Genomic DNA, 7,212 nt, shown 5'->3' with positions numbered 1-7,212 from the left:
AGATCCCAATGGAAACTGTATACAACAGACAGGAACCATGCCCAGCAAGTTCCGCTGCACACCCCTAGCAAATACATAGTGGTTATTGTTGTTTAAGCCACTAAATTGTGGGTTGGTTATATGGCAATACATGAATGAAACAGCCAATAAGCATCCCTGGCTGATATAAAGAAAATTCTTAGTCCTCCACTGAAAATACACTTTCCCTGTAGATCACAACTTAAGATCCTTACCAAACACAAATCTTCCCCATCTGATGTCTAGACACTGTGTGGGGAGGGAAGAGCCATGGGACTGTGTCACATGTCACAGACTCACCATGTCACTGCGATAAGCTGCTTCCACATGCCATATGTCAGAGTCCCAGCCTACAAAATGGTCTCATTCTACTCACTGGTTTTTCAGAAAAGCTATTCATAAAAAAGGAAATAACTGAAATGTTCATAAACCATCTTAAAGGTTAGCAACCATTTTTACTTCGGCTAAATGAAGCTCTCCCCAGTCACTGCCCACGTGGCAAAACTGCTTCCTGCCTAGCTGGCAGGGTACCGCCAAGCCTTGATTGTTGCCTTCATACCAGTTCTTGGGCAAAATGTAAATAAATAATCACCAAAGATTTCAACTCCTATCTCTTGAGACTATGAGGTGGAACATAAGAAATTTGTCACAGCCGAATGCATGAAAGCACATACATTTGAAGCTTAAAAACTATCATCTTTGGGGAATATACACCAACCATTCATATATGCTCATTGATGCCAGGACAGAAGTACAGGCCTGAGAGTGATTTCATTTTTTCTGTCATTCTAACAACCAGCTTGCCCCTGCTCCCTATTCCCTCCAGGCCCCTCCACAGTTTTGCCACTCTCTAGGTCTCTGGGAGCTAGGAGATAGGAAGTCTCAGGACAAATGCATGCAAGGAGCTGCACATTCCACTTCCCCACAGGCTCTCAAAGTATATTTATACCTTGAATCAGTGCTTCTCTAACACCCAAAGGGTGGGAATCACGGGGGCAGCTTGTTGAAACAGAGTCCTTGGCCCCAGTGCTGGGGGTGTGTACCAGGAGATCTAAAATCAGGTCACAGGGCAGCTCCCATGGCTCAGCAGTTTAACGCTGCCTTCTGCCCGGGGCATGATCCTGGAGACCCGGGATCGAGTCCCATGTCGGGCTCCCTGCATGGAGCCTGCTTCTCCCTCTGCCTGTGTCTCTGCCTCTCTCTGTGTGTCTCTCATGAATAAATAAATAAAATCTTTAAAAACAAATGAAATGGATTTTTTTATAAACAACAGGTTTTATGTTTTTATTTTTATTTTTTAAGATTTTATTTATTTATTTAGGCGATGCTAAACTGGAGCCACCCGAGCTGCCCAAGAAACCCATTTCAAATCTCCACCTCCCTATACCTCTGATCCTTTCCTCAACACTCTAACAAGACAGTTCTGGCATCTCCACCTCATTTACCACAGGCCAGGCCCTACGGTACTACTGACATCTCGAGCCAGATCATCCTTTTCTGTGGGGAGGCAGAAACAACCCCCAGTTTTGACAACCAAAAATACATCCAGACACTGCCAAACATCCCTGGGGAGGCAGAATCACCCCTACCTGAGAACCAGCGGTACAGATTGTTGTCATGTCCAAGTTCGAAGGCATCTGTCCAGCAGCCTATTAGGACTGGCTCCAGTTGCTCTTGCAAGATCATTAAATCCCAAATCCCGAGAGGATGCTCCCCAAGCAACACAGCCTCTCCCAAGCAACTCTACGGTCCCCCACCACTCCACTCTTCAGCTGATACCCTCAAGATTCACTCCCACACGTGTGCCCCCAGCTCCTGCTGCTTCCCATGAGCCACATCCTGCAACTCTTTTAGTACAAAAGCTACCTGCCCAGCAGCAGCGACTATACTTCCGCGCAACGCTGGGATCCTGAGGGAAGGAGGCAGATCTTGAGGAAGATAAGGACCATCTTGCAAGGCAAGAGCCTTCAGTGAGGTCTTTGCAGAATGTCCGGACAAAGAGAGGTGGATACTTCTGCCGGCTGAGAGGATCCAAGGAAATCTGGGAGTTCAGAGTTCTCAATGCTTCCACCAAATATCTCCATCTCAGGTCTCCCCCCTGACTTTAGCAGAGGCAACCTGCCAAGGCTGTGCATGGGGCCTCCTCTGCAGCTCTACCATAATGATTAAATTCTGGACCTGATTTTCAACAGTCTGCCATCCGGCTGCAGGAGATATGACCACAGAGCTTTCTGTCGCTCACAGTGTGCACTGGGTTGGTAACTGGCTGATCCGAGCCTGACCTTACCTCAAGGCTTGAAGGAAGATGCCAAGAGACAGCCAAGTCCATGAGCCTTATCGTTATTGTCATTGTCCATATACTGCTCACGTACTAGAGCTACTGTACTAGCCAATACTTTCCTTCTACCTGAATCCCATCCCACCCACCATGGGCAAGAGTTGTACCACTGTGATGCTAGATAGTACCAGGGGTTGTCAACAGCAGCACAGGGGTCCTTGTTGCCATTTGAGGGTGAGGGATTCCAGTTTTACAATACTATTCTCAGGGTCGGCTTTCTAGAGCCACTTCTAGCACCAACTGTCTTAGTTCACGTTCTGCCAAACTAAGAGAAAACAACTTGAAAGCAGGAAGCTTGCAGAAGATGAGTCCAGAACACCAGAGTGAGGAACACAGGAGAGGAGTCAGGGGAGAATGGATACCCATGAGGGTTACCATACTGAGCTGGGAATGGGGCTCAGTATGGGGCTCTGCAGAGCTATGGAGAACACATCTCAGAACTGTCTCGTTGAAGGATAGGAAGCTACGGCATTCATCTATTGAAACCCATCCCCTAGTGGTCGGGGGCTATTCCCAGATGTAAACTCCCATATTTGAGATATGCCTACACAGCCTAAGCAAACTCCCACAAGTCTCTGCCAAACAGCTAAGAGAAGGCAGCCCCAGTGGTGCAGTGGTTTAGCGCCGCAGGGTGTGATCCTGAAGACCCGGGATCAAGTCCCTCATCAGGCATCCTGCATGGAGCCTGCTTCTCCCCTCTGCCTGTATCTCTGCCTCTCTCTTTCTCTCTCTCTCTCTCTCATGAATAAATAAAATCTTTTTTAAAATCTTAAAAAAAAAAAACAGCTGAGAGATATGGTGAGCCCTTGAGGTATAATTAAACTATTTTAAAATGAGGGGAGAGACATCTAGGTGCCTCAGTCATTTAACGTCCAAATCTTGATTTCAGCTCAGGTCATGATCTCAGAGCTATGAGATCAAGCCCCACACTGGGCTCTGCATTCAGCAGGGAGTCGGCTTGGGATTCTCTCTCCCTCTGCCCTTCCTCCCTGCTCATGTGCTTCTTGCATTCTCTCTCCCTCTCAAGTAAGTCAGTCTTAAAAAAAAAAAAAAAAAAAAAGAGGGAAAAAGCCTTAAATGAAAAAGGAAAGAAAAGGATGAGAGATGGGGCAGGGGAGTTCCTTACTAAGTGGTGCTTTAGAGATAGAGAACCTTCTTGGTGAGCATCCATCTGCCTTTCACATATATCACAGCATTAGCCATGTTATATTAAGTATTTGCAAGTCTGTCTCTTCTACTGGTTCTCATTTTCTTATAATCAATTTCCACACACTGAAGCAGAGAAGGATGTATGTCCCCAAAACCATCATCCAAGAAAACAAGCCATGATCTTCCCACCCAAAGAGGACGCTCACTACTACCACTACATTCGAAGCCCCTGACTCTGAGCATCTCAGAAAAGGACAGAATGAAAGGAGTCTTCTACTAATTAATGTTCCACATAATACCATAACTTGGATAAAACAAGAATTTCACAACAAAGCCCTACAAACGTTATCCTCCTTAAAACATACCAAACCTGTCCCTGCAAAACACTGGAATCATCTGGCTAGCTGTCAAGCACTGAGTCACTGGAAAAACCTTTAAGTCCACTCTACTGTCAGGATGAGATGCATTTTCTGTTCCTGGAATTATTTATTCCTAAAATGTGCCTGAAAAACCTTTCCTTGGTGCTTTACGCTACATCCAATCCAACTAGTCCAATCCTTTGAGTCACAATAATTGTTTGAAACTTTTTAGAAAAGCCCTCACAGTTGAACTCCCAGGGCCACTGTTACACTGTAACTTAAGCCCACTGTGCCTGAAAACAAACCAAATATTAGCAAAAACAGGAATATCTGTGATTCATTGCCTTATCTGATAATGTTCTTTATAATTAAAGTTATATTATGGCTAACCATCCCTAAAAAAATGTCTCCAATGGGAAAAAGAAAAGTGTTTCTTTGATTGTGGGAATTATACTATAATTAATACAATGTATACAATAACTAATAACTAAACTTTATTGAGGACTTACTACGTGCATCTGCTTTAAGCACTTTGTGTTAACTTATTTAATCTAACGGTCCCATGCGACAAGCTATTCTTATCCTCATTTTATACACAGGGAAAGTGCAAGGGGAAGGCTAAGTAACTTGAACGATGTCACAAAAGTAGAAAATGAGGGGGCAGCCCGGGTGGCTCAGCGGTTTAGCACCTGCCGTTGGCCCAGGGCATGATCCTGGTGACCCGGGATCGAGTCCCACTCTGGGCTCCCTGCCGGGAGCCTGCTTCTCCCTCTGCCTGTGTCTCTGTCTCTGTCTCTGTGTGCGTGTGTGTGTCTCTCATGAATAAATAAATAAAATCTTAAAAAAAAAAAAAGAAAGAAAGAAAGAAAATGCGAAGGCTAGGATTTGGAGGATGGCAGCCTGACTCTGGAGCTAGAGCTGTTAACGTCCATGTCTCCCCTCATTATCTATAAAAGCCTAGATCTACCTTTTTTCACTCCTCAATTAGCAAAGCCAGTATAACTTGACAGACCCAAATCTATCTATTCATGCCATCACATGCAACCAAGAGGCTGAAATCAGCGGAAGTGAGGAATGCTGGAAACTGAATCATCTATTACTGCGAATAGCCTTTGAGCTCTGAAATTGTTTTTAATTTATTTATTCATGAGAGACACAGCGAGAGAGAGAGAAAGAGAGAGAGAGAGGCGGGGGGGGGGGGGGGGGGTGCAGAGACACAGGCAAAGGGAGAAGCAGGTTCTGTGCAGGGAGCCCGACATGGGGCAGGCGCTAAACCGCTGAGCCGCCCGGGCTGCCCTGAGCTCTGAAATTCACAAACCAAGACCAGGTCAAGGCCTTAGAACACTCGACGGACTTGTAAGAATTAAAACGGGCCTATTTCAAGGCCTCTTCAGACCAGTAAGCCAAGGACCCTTCTGGATGAGCGGCTCCCAGTTCAGTCGCACCAAGCACCTAATCAACTGGGCCTCGAAACTGTAGGCAGAGCTGGTTCTCCCGAGGCTCCAGCCGATGCCCCGGGCCCGGGCACCCCGGGCCGCCTCCCCACGCAGTCAGTCCTCTGTCGGCGCGGGGGCCACGGCGCCAAGGCCGCCCGCCCGGCGTCCCGCGCTGCAGGGGCTGCCCCAGGCCACCAGGAGCGGCCGAAGCCGCCGCAGCTCGCAGGGAGGGGGGCAGCTGCGGGAGAGGAAGCGGGGGGGGGGGGGGGGGGGGGAGGGGAGGGGCGTGGCTGCGCGGGGAAGGGGGCGGGGCTGCGCGGGGAGGGGGACGGGAGCGGGACTGCGCGGGGAGGGGGACGGGAGCGGGGCTGCGCGGGGAGGGGGAGGGGCAGGGCTGCGCGGGGTGGGGGACGGGAGCGGGACTGCACGGGGAGGGGGACAGGACCGGGGCAGCGCGGGGAGGGGGGAGGGGCGGGGCTGCGCGGGGATGGGGCGGGGCTGCGCGGGGAAGGGAGGGGAGAGGCGGGGCAGCGCGGGGAGGGGGCCGGGAGGGGCGGGGCTGCGCGGCGGGAGGAGGGAGGGGCTGCGGGGGAGGAGAGGCGGGGCTGCGCGGGGAGAGGGAGAGGAGGGGCGGGCTGCGCGGGGAGGAGGACGGGAGCAGGGCTGCGCGGGGAGGGAGAGGATGCGGGCTGCGCGGGAGGGGGAGGGGCGGGGCTGCGCGGGAGGGGGAGGGGCGGGGCTGCGCGGGGGAGGAGGGAGGGGCTGCGGGGGGAGGAGGGGCGGCGGTGCGCGGGGAGGGGCAGGGGAGAGGAGGGGCGGGCTGCGCGGGGAGGGGAGAGGAGGGGCGGGCTGCGCGGGGAGGGGGCGGGGCTGCGCGGGGAGGGGGCGGGGCTGCGCGGGGAGGGGGGAGGGACGGGGCTGCGCGGGGAGGGAGAGGATGCGGGCTGCGCGGGAGGGGGAGGGGCGGGGCTGCGCGGGAGGGGGAGGGGCGGGGCTGCGCGGGGAGGGGAGGGGAGGGGCGGGGCTTCGCGGGGAGGGGGAGGGGAGGGGAGGGGCGGGGCTGCGCGGGGCCCGGCACAGGTGGGCAGCACGGCGCGCGGCGGGCCGGGGCCGGGGCCGGGGCCGGGGCCGGGGACCAGGCCGGGCGCAGCTGCAGGCGCCCCGGCGGCGGGAGACGTCGCGAGCCGCCCCGGCTGGGTGGGGTGACCCCTCGCCGCCCTCCGGCCTCCGCGCGGCCCCGGGGCCCCTCCGCGCGGCGCTTACCTCGGCCACGCTCGCCTCCCGCTCGGTCACCGGGGCATGTCGCGGAGCGCGGGCCACGGCCGCCCGGGAGGGGTCGCGCCGAGCCGCCGGCCGCCACCGCCGGCGCCGGGTCCGTGCGAGCGCACGGGGAGAGCGGCGCCAGCGACCGGGCGGGGCGACGTGACACGGGGCGCCCTGCGCCTGCGGGAGCGGCCGGGCCCGCGCCCCCTGCTGGACAGGAGGAGTCAGGGCACCGCTTGCGGTTTCTGCCCGCTGGAGCTCCGCCCCGAAACTCTTGCGCAAAAAAAAAAAAAAAAGCTGGGAGAGAGCCTTGCTCTGCACTCCAAATCCACAAATCCACATGCCCCCAAGATGATAGGAAATTCAGTACACAACGGCAGCCTCGTTCATAATTAAAGAAACCTCGCAGGCCCGAACGGCGAGGCACCATGCCGCGCTTGCAAAACCGACACAGATGTAAACGCTTTATTACAACGGGTGCTGCGGGGCGTGCAGCATTCCTCGAGAGCAATTTGGCTGTATCCCTCGCAGGTGAAATCCCCGCCACCTTCCCAACCAGTCCCTCGGCATGGAGCTTACCCTATGGCTAGTCTCAACAACGCCTTCCAAAGATACCCATCACAGCAGCGTTCCAAACAATAGCTGAAAC

This window comes from Vulpes vulpes, chromosome 5 (genome assembly GCF_048418805.1).
Source record: "Vulpes vulpes isolate BD-2025 chromosome 5, VulVul3, whole genome shotgun sequence".
NCBI classification, from domain to species: domain Eukaryota; kingdom Metazoa; phylum Chordata; class Mammalia; order Carnivora; family Canidae; genus Vulpes; species Vulpes vulpes.
The sequence above is the reverse complement of the archived record's forward strand: the minus strand, read 5'-3'. Positions refer to the sequence as shown.